Here is a 10,203-nt window from a genome sequence, read left to right on the forward strand (position 1 = left end):
GACTTGAGTTCCTGTGAAGCCAGAGAGCCTGGGTGGGCCTGACCTAAGCAGGGGAAGCCAGACCTTCCCTGAAAGACAAAGCTTGAAGAAGTCAAGGACTCTCCTACTGGCCTCCCAGAAGCAAACTGCCATGAGTTCCACAGCTGGGAGGGAGGGAGTTCTGCTAACAACTAGGTGAGGTGGGGCTAGGACCCCAAACCCTTGGGTGTGGCCTCCTGAGCCCTGGAGAAGGAGAGACATGCACTGTGCTTGTGGAAATCAGTTGTGCTGCCATAGGAGATGAGAGTGGTCTGTCTGAAGTCCCAGGTCCAAGAACAAACTGCCCTCGCGGTGGAACTGTCCGCAAATCGGTGAAACTATCTGCAGTATCATGTGACCTGCTCCCCGTCACTGAAGACAGTCAAGACAGGCCGAGGGACCACCCGGGAGTGGGAGGGCTCCATCACCTCCAGGGTCGTGGTTAATTCGGGTTTTATGATACTTTCAAGCCGCGTGTTATGATGATAATTTATTCACTTGAGTAGCTCAAAATAAATGTATGGCTCTCACTCTTCCTGTAATATTCATGCACCAGAAGTTATCCCAAAGCTGAGAAGCCAAGCCAAACCCAAAGCTAGTGAGATCAGTAGCTAAATAAATATTCTTCACTTCTTGTATTGGTCAGCTTTGCCACACTAACAAGCAATCCCAGATCTCAGCGGCTTGTCCCAACACGTATCTGTCACATGGGCTTCTGGGTTGGCTGCTGCGCCTTGTGTCTATGTCTTTTCTTTCTGCGATCCGATGTGAAGGAGAGCTCCCCTGAGGACATGTGGTGCTCAGGCCCCGGGGGCACGAGCGGGACAGCCCAAAGCCGGCAAACCCCACCCACCTGCCATGGGCCCAGCGGGGCAGAGGCCTTTGGCCTGCCCGCAGAAGGGCTCTGCAGGTCTCCAGGAGATACAAACCCCTCCAGCACGAGGAGGGCGTGGCTGCCTGGGGAACCACGCTGCTGAAAAAATAAATAAATAAAACGAATTCAAGAAATTAATTAAAATCATTAATGCACTGACTAGACTTCCCTGGCAGCACTTTAAATTTGATTCCAAACATTCTTTGCCAATCACTCCATGACTTCCACTCACAGTCACTTCCGTCGATCTGCTGACTCGAAGGTTGATGAATACTTTTTATTTACCTTCTCGCACTCGCCAAGATTGGGGACATCCGGGGCTCCCTTGGAACTCAAGCATGGTCCCAGTGCTAATTTGGAGGCTTGAAGGAGGCGCTCGGTCCTAGCACCCCATGGACGGAGAGGACCGTTAGCCAGAAGCCTCGACTATCTACCACCAGGGAGGAGGGCGCCGGGGGAGGGAGGACGGCTTCGGGGCGGCAGAGCTGAGGTCGGGAGGCCGCGCCTTCTGCGTCCACCCTTGGCCGTCAAGAGAAGTTTCCCTGGGCCTTTATTCAGCTTCTCCGTAACTTCCTTTTACTGAGAAATGTTACCCGTCCTACTCTCTCATTTCCCCGGTGCGACAGGTCACAGGGAGTCCGAAAAGACGGCGGCGTGCCTGCGGCGGGCAGAGCGCATAACAGATCATCTGCTGACAGGCTAACAGGAAGAGATGAGAAACGGGTCCTGGAAGCAGATTTAAATGCTCAGAACACGGAGAGCTCGGGAAGATTCCACGCTTGGCGAACCGGCCTCCCTCGGAGCGCATGGCCTGTGCCCATTTCCGCGGACGCGCATGAAGAACATGGCACCTGGGCTCCGCGGGTCAAGACTTGCTGTGGACCCTTAGCCATGTGCTCTGTGCGATGGGTGCTGCCTTGGTTTCTCCAGGAGGTGGGCACACGCCAGTCTTTTCCAGAGGATTTCAGATAAGCAGAAGAGGCTGGCATCGAGGCTGGAGGACCTGAATGAGACCCAGAGAAGGGCAGATCTTAGGGTGTTGAAGAATGGAGGCATTTGGGGAATAAGGGGCAGTGTGGGAAAGGCCAGGAGCGGGAGGGTGCTGCCTGCAGGGGGCCGCCTGGGTCCCTGGGGGTTCCAGTGTAACGGTGGCGTAACCTGATTCACTGTTGGGGGTCAGCTCTGTTACCAGCGTTGTGGGCAAAGTGGGACTCCACCTGAGTCAACAGTTTCGGACCCAGAGCGTGGGGGGACAGGACAGGACGGGCTGCTGGGTGCTTCACACACCACCCTTGGCTGTGCCAAGGACCCAGGAGGTCCCATGAGATTTGGGAGAGGACAGCGAATTCAGGCTTAGTGAGGCTTCGCTGTAGAGGCCGTGGGTCATTCACACTGACACCTGCAGCAGAAGAAAAGCTCGAGTTTGGAATTGAGGAGACCTGGCATCGCCCCAAGCTTGAACACACAGATATTTGAATAGAGAGGACACCCAGAGGGGCCTTGAAAAAAAGAGTCGTCCATTCGAGGGTGTGAGTCAGTGGTGTCAGGGGGAGAGGGGTCACACAGCCCTCAGGGACCTCCCACGTCCTCCCCTGCTGCAGCCACCCAGCCCAGCAGGACCACCCACCCCTGCAGCAAGCCACCTGCCCACCCCAGCTCCCAGGAGGGAAGCCCTGGGTACCACTCGTTCATCATCGGCCTGCGCCCCCTCTGTTGTATCTAGTGTCTGGGTGTGTGGGACTCTGAGGGGCTGCGTCCCAGATCCGATTCCGGCACCACTGTGGCAGAGGACGCAGGATGTCATTGGCTCAATGCTGCTGTCCCTGAACACATGGGGGATTGAGTCAACCAGGCCTCTTACACCAACCTCAAAGATCAGCTTCATCCCAGATGCAGAGAGCAGGGATGGTTCTATTTTTTTTTTTTTTTTGAAATTTTATTTATTTTTTTGAGAGAGGGAGAAAGTGAGCACGGACAAGCAGGGGGAACAGGAGTGGGAGAGGGAAAAGCAGGTTCCCCACTGAGCAGGGAGCCCGACATGGGGGCTCGATCCCAGGACCCTGGGGTCACGACCTGAGCTGAGGGCAGATTCTTCACCGATGGAGCCTCCCAGACACCCCAAGAATGGGGATGTTCTTAGCCTGGAATCAGACCATTTCCCCAAAGAGGGGGGGTGCTGGGCATGCCAGGAGGTGCCGCGTGGATCCTGCAAATGCAACAACCAGGAAGCATGGTGATGTGCACACAAGGGTCCCATCTCCCCAAAGACACACGCTGGTGAGGAGACGAGGCCTAGGGAGGAAGCTCTGAGGGGAAGTTGAGCAAGTGCTGCAGCTGCTGGAGCAGGGACCAGCGTGCTCATGAGGAAAGGAGGTAGGAGCTCTTGGCTAGAGCCGTGAAGGATTTGCAGGAAAGTGCCCTAAATGTGGGCATTTCAGTAGCAGACACGGTCATGTTAGGTCAGAGCAGGGGTGGAGGCACCGTGGCAGAGCCGATGGTTGTCCTGCTCAGGGCTCTGTGTGTCATGGGCTGTCCCTGGAGCACGGCCCAGGGGGGCGGGGAGGGGGCCTGGGCAGCAGGTATCTGGGCGAAACTCAGCTCCCACTGAAGACTCCAGCACCCACCATCCATGACCCAGCACATGGGCCACGTGGTCTCCCAGGGGAGCTGTGACAAAGCCTTATGGCCTGCATGGCTTAAAGCGACAGCAGCCACCGTCCCAGGTGCAGAGGGGCCAGGAGTTAATCTGCGGCCCTTTCCCTCCTGCCTGTCCCCTGACTGCAGGTACTGCATCTCTGATGACCCCTGATCGCAGAGACAGGCTCCGCCCTTCCTCCCACTCCTGGTACCCATGCCTGTCCTCACACACGCCCCTCGACAAGGACACCAGCCTGGGGTGGGGCCCATCCTGAGGTCGTCACTGCAGCCCCACTAATCACAAATACAGTGCAAGAGGTTGCATGAATGTCCAAAGCGGGAAAGCAGAGCCTGCCTATGTGGCTGTTGCTTTCAGCTCTGTCTCCCTCTGCCCCCCGAAATCCAAACTGGTAAAGCCCTTGCCATCTGACCTTTCTGCTACTTACCCACCACGGTCCCTAGGAAAGTGCCAAAGAGGGACTGACTCAAGCACGTCTGACTGTCAGTCCGTGTCTTCCAGTAAGGCATGGGTTTGTGATAAGTGCCTGATAGTCATTGGCGGGTCCCCAGCCTCCAGGAAGGGTCCTCGGTGGCTGTGAGCAAGGGGTAGGGAGATTTTGGCGATCGAGATAAAGAAAGGGAACCCACCACTTGAGGTAGAAACAGTGGTGCCCAGGGCCACCGGAACCGAGGAAGGGCTTCTCCGGAGAAGTGCCATGCGCCTCCAGACAGCAACGGACCCAGCACACACGGCACCTCCTTCAAGACCGTGATTTTTTTTTATCTGAAGAAGACACATATCATGACAACTTGAAAAAAAAGAAACCACCAGAAATTAGAACCACGGTAACAAAGCTATTCTGTGCTCAGTGCGCTACGAAATGCATTTGCCACTTGCTCTGGTTTCCAGCTCCATGCCAGTTCCGTGAGCGGAGGAGCCAGCTTTTGTTGATTTGTCAAGACATTCTTCACAAGTGCAGGGATCATAATAGAAGTGATTGATATTCATGTGCTGCCAGGCGAATTTCTGTCTCACTCCCGTTGCGTTCCGTGAAAGCTAACCAGCACTTAGGCTTCTATTCATGTAGAAATTACGAGTGCGTCTGTATCAGGACCGGGGATGCAGGACGGGGGATTCCTGGGCAGTCTCCATAAGAGGTAGGTTATCTGCAAACCGGAAATAAGCTCAGAGCGTAAAGATGCTGGGCAGGCAGCCCGGTTCACCACGTATGCAGGCAGGGCGGAGGTGGAGCAGGAATCCTCCCCAGACACCACGCTGGGTCCCCATGTGGGCCGCGGCCACGGAGTAATTGAGGCCCCCCACCCTCCGTCGCTGACAGAGGAAGACAGCTGCCCTGATGGATTGGTGCCACCCCACAGAGGTGCTCATGCTCTCTGGGCGCAGAGGCACAAGTGCACTGACCAGAGGCCCATCCTGGAGCCATCCACCCCCACGGTGTGCATCTAGCCGCTCAGGGAGGCTGGAGCGCCCGGGGCCATGAACTGGTGGTCACCCACCAGAGCGCAGGGGTCGAGATCCCAGGGGGGTCTTCACGGGGCAGGCCTGTCAACCAGACTCCCTGAGAGCTGAGGCCGCCCTGCCTCAGTCAGAGCGACTGGGACACACCGCCCAATGAACCATGTGGGACACATGTCCCAATGGAGAGACCTGCGCTGGCGAGGATGGGTGACATGGGGGCAGATAGGAGATAGGCAAGTCACCAAGGCACATGTGTGTGTCCCATAACTCCCCTCCCCCCTGGAAGCTGTGTGGCCTCAGGTAGCCACAGGGTCCCTCCAGCGTGGCTTCAGCGACCACAGTGAGAACTAGGCGGGCCAGCAGGAGAAGCCCAGGGAAGGGAGCTCACGCACAGGCTGGGGCAGGAAGAAAGCGGGCGCCTCCGTGAGTACCCCGTGGGCATGGGGACAGGTGCCTTCAACTCAGCTGCAGGGTCATTCGCCCACACGTGCTCACATACACCCTGGAGAATAAGACAGATACCTTGCCAGGCCTTAGGAGACATTGACCTTGGCTACTGAAGCCTCCCTGTCCTCGTAGGAGACCTAAAATTGCTCTTAAAAGTAGAACTTTTCAGTTGCGGACGACAGTCTACAACAGAGGGATGTTATCTGTGAGGTTGTGTCGGGAGAGCAAGCAAAGAGCCCTTGTTTCCAGCGCCCAGGGGTCCAACCTCCCCACGCCCCCACCCCGACTTGGAAGATAACAGCGAAGGAAGCCCTGGGAGTCCACTAGGAATAGTCTTGGCTGCCCACGATGGAATGCCCAGATAGCAGTGGCTTCGATGGCAGAGCAGGTGACAGGAGAGGAGGCAGGGCTGTCCTCGGCCGGCCCACAGTCCCAGGGCCCTCCCTGTCCCACTGCCACTCCTGCCGGCACCCCCGGGTGGTTCCAGGTACCCAGTTCTTCTGCAGGGTCGGTGCTCAGCTGAAGGAGAAACAGGAACAAAGCTTTCTCTTCCCAGGGGACATGTGTTCGTTTCGCTGGAAGAACCCAGGGTCAGCCAAACCACTTTTAAAATTAAAAGACATCCATGGAATAGTTCTATGTTGTGTAATATCGATGCCCTGTTTTGTTCTGCTGTAAAAAATATAAGCAACAACTTGATTCACTGTCAGAGTTAGTTGGTGATGGAGACCTCTTCGTCTCTGCAGATGCAGGCACACATACCTGACTGTACATATGTGTCAGGGGATGGGCCATGTTGGGGACTTATCGGCACGACTTGATGCAACAAGAAATTGCACCAGATGCATGTTAAAGCCCATTTTTGACCTTAAGAATTTTGGTGCATGGCTTTTTGCGTTTATTTATTTTTTTTTTTGAAAGCTGTTTATCCACGTCCATTTTGTCTATTTTTCTAAAGTTAGTTAAGTATATTCTTTCAACAAAACCAAAAATTTCTCCCTGTCAGGCAGGCCAAGGTTAAAAATTGGTCATACGCAGCCCTGATAAGACTGTGGGGTAGACTCCCACTCACTGTGGCGGAAAGGAATCGTTTATATGCAGAGAGCATCCGGCGGGAATGTCCACATTATTTTTAAACATCTGAAATGCGCACAGCACTTGACCCAACACTTCCATCACCAAGAATTCAGCCTACAGATACACTCGGGCAAGCAGGCAAAGACATGTGGGACGCTGGCTGCCGAGGCCCCGCGCCACCACCGGATATGGGAAGTGCCTGTCTTCCCTCCACAGGGTTGGAACATTCCACGAGATGTCACCCGGCATCACCACGTCCTGTGCCCATCTGACAGGGATGGCAACCTGTGTGCGGTTGTGCCTCACGAACCAGAGGAAGCAATCTTCAGAGGAGCCCTTACCCCCGGGGAAAAGACAGCAAGTGTGGCACGGGCTAGCTCCACACAACGCCCAGGACGCAGTCGGAGACGCGCCAACAGGAGCAGGAGGGCTGGGAGAAAGCCAGGACTTGCCCTGTGGACCTTAAGTTCTTACTTATTCTTCTACTTTTATGTAGATAAAATTCATTCACTTACGTATTAAAAGAACTCATAAAAAAATCCACACGCGCTAAACCTTTAGTGACATTTTGGAAAAGTTCTAGTAAAGGGCAACATGAAAAAGGAATAAAATCAAATTAGACCTTGAACCCCCAAATGCTGGGTTTTTCTTCTTTTTTATGTTTATAATTAATTGACTTTATTTAATAAACTTTGAAAGAATTTTAAAAATCCCTTTTTGATAACTGAGGCTTTTCTGTGAGCTCAGGGTGTAGAGGAGCAATCGGTGGCTGTTGGACACTATACCATCTGCTCCCTGAGAGAAGAATTCACACAGGTTCAAGGCTGATTGACGACCTTGACTAATAACAGGAGCATTCTGGTCGTTTCAGCTTATTAAAAGATCATCACATGAGTTACTCCTACCGACTCCGAGGTATGTGCTGCCTCAGAATGAATCAGTGAAGAGACGCTGGTATATCCAAAAAAATAACTCACCTCATTTCCCACAAAAGTGAGAACTGCTTGCCGCAGAAGCTCAGGTTGCTGGTTGCCTCTCCCCTGCTTCCCACTGCTGCTAACTTCACCAAGACCGGCAGCCACCTGGGGTAAGCACCTTTCCCAGCCCCCTCTGGCGCCGGGGTAGCTCTCTGGGTAAGTCCAGTGGGAGGTGAGTATAAATGTGGAGAGAAACTTCTAGAAAGATGAATGCAGGGAGCTGACCCAGCAGGCGGAACAGCCTGTTTGGTGTTCTGCTTTTGCTCCTCTCTGTGGCTTGCAGTGCAACTGTGATGGCTGGAACGTGGCAGCCACCTTTGCTCCATGAGGATGGAAGCCTGTCCTTACACACATGGAGCAGGAAGGGCAGAAAGACGACTGGAGACCACAAGTGTCCTACCACACATGGACTTCCTGTATATGTGCTTTTCCTTAGAGAGGGATGAATGCCATGGCTTCCAGTTCCAGGCCTGGCTCCCAAAATCTTCTAAGACTCCCTCTGCCCTTTCCCCTTTCCTCTCTGCTGTCTGAGCAGCAAAGGGAGTGGGGCCCTCGACACGGCAGAGCCATGGATGGAAGGAAGCCCAGCGCCGGGTGACTTCTGCACACACACCCCTTCCTGTAGACAATATGTCACCTGAGCTGGGATTGAGGCCTTGACAAGTGCAGTGCATGGAGGCTGCCATGACGCAGAACTGGAAATGGTGCAAATGGGGGCTCATGCAACAGAAATGCTTCATCTCACCGTCTGGCAGCGGGAAGCCTGAGATCGAGGCGTCCACAGGGCTGGGCTCCCTCTGAAGACTGGAGGGGTCCCTCCTCACCTCTCTCTGCTCCTGGCCTTGCTGGTGACCCTTGGCTCTTACACTCACCCCCCGGAGTGGCCCCACAGCCTCTCTGAACTTAGGGACACCTGTCCCAGCACATGGCGCTCACCCCCTCTGTGAGGACCACAAGCCAGCAAAGGAAAACCATTAGACCGTCCCTCCCGACAGATGTCAGCAAACAAGGACAGGCCCAGACTCCTCAGAGACACAGGGTGTGTGAGGTGGGCGGTTAGTTTAAAGGCTCTTTGAGCCAAGCGGGGAGCCTCCTTCGCACACAGGCCCCAGCTGGAGGTGGCGGCAATGACCCCAGGTATGACATGACATGTTTTTCCAGGAGTTGGTCTTAAAGCCAAATTTGGCCTGAGACAAGTTGATATGAAGGAAAATAAAAGAGAAACCCTTTTAGAAGTGGGTGCTTTAGCACATGTGCTCTTTGCCTGCTTCCTCCAGCACCACTGCAACAACAGAAATACAAAATAGAGGGTAGGAGGGTTTCTGCCAGGAGACCTGAGCAGTCGGCAGCAACTAGGGGGTTTCTAGCAGATGGAACCAGATTGAGGATGAAAATTATACACAAAGATAAATTCAAAATGGATGAAAGATCTAATTGTGAGACAAGATTCCATCAAAATCCTAGAGGAGAACACAGGCAACACCCTTTTTGAATTTGGCCATAGCAACTTCTTGCAAATTACATCTATGAAGGCAAGGGAAATAAAAGCAAAAATGAACTATTGGGACTTCAAGATAAAAAGCTTCTGCACAGCAAAAGAAGGAGTCAACAAAACTCAAAGACAACCTACAGAATGGGAGAGGATATTTGCAAATGACGTATCAGATAAAGGGCTAGCTAATATCCAAGTTCTATAAAGTTCTATAAAGAACTTATTAAACTCAACAGCAAAAAAACCAAACAATCCAATCATGAAATGGGCAAAAGACATGAACAGAAATTTCACAGAGGAAGACATAGACATGGCCAACATGCACATGAGAAAATGCTCCGCATCACTTGCCATCAGGGAAATACACATCAAAACCACAATGAGATACCACCTCACACCAGTGAGAATGGGGAAAATTAACAAGGCAGGAAACAACAAATGTTGGAGAGGATGTGGAGAAAAGGGAACCCTCTTACACTGTTGGTGGGAATGTGAACTGGTGCAGCCACTCTGGAAAACTGTGTGGAGGTTCCTCAAAGAGTTAAAAGTAGACCTGCCCTACGACCCAGCAATTGCACTGCTGGGGATTTACCCCAAAGACACAGATGCAGTGAAATGCCAGGACACCCGCACCCCGATGTTTCTAGCAGCAATGTCCACAATAGCCAAACTGTGGAAGGAGCCTCGGTGTCCATCAGAAGATGATGGATAAAGAAGATGTGGTTTATGTATACAATGGAATATTACTCAGCCATTAGAAACCACTTGCTTCAACGTGGATGGAACTGGAGGTTATTATGCTGAGTGAAATAAGTCAATCAGGGAAGGACAAACATTATATGGTTTCACTCATATGTGGAATATAAGAAATAGTGAAAGGGATTATAGGGGAAAGGAGAGAAAATGAGTGGGAAATATCAGTGAGGGTGACAAAATATGAGAGACACGTACTCTGGGAAAGGAACAAAGGGTAGTGGAAGGGGAGGTGGGCAGGGGGATGGGGTGACTGGGTGACGGGCACTGAGGGGGGCACTTGATGGGATGAGCACTGGGTGTTATGCTATATGTTGGCAAATCGAACTTCAATAAAAAAAAAAAAAAAGTAAATCAGCTAGAATCAGTGATCCCGTGCAGGGAAAGAGAGGATGGTTTGAAAGGTAGGATTCCTAGCAGGGCTCAGAAAAGCCACAGACCTGGAGGC

Source organism: Vulpes vulpes, chromosome 7, assembly GCF_048418805.1.
Source record: "Vulpes vulpes isolate BD-2025 chromosome 7, VulVul3, whole genome shotgun sequence".
Lineage (NCBI taxonomy): Eukaryota > Metazoa > Chordata > Mammalia > Carnivora > Canidae > Vulpes > Vulpes vulpes.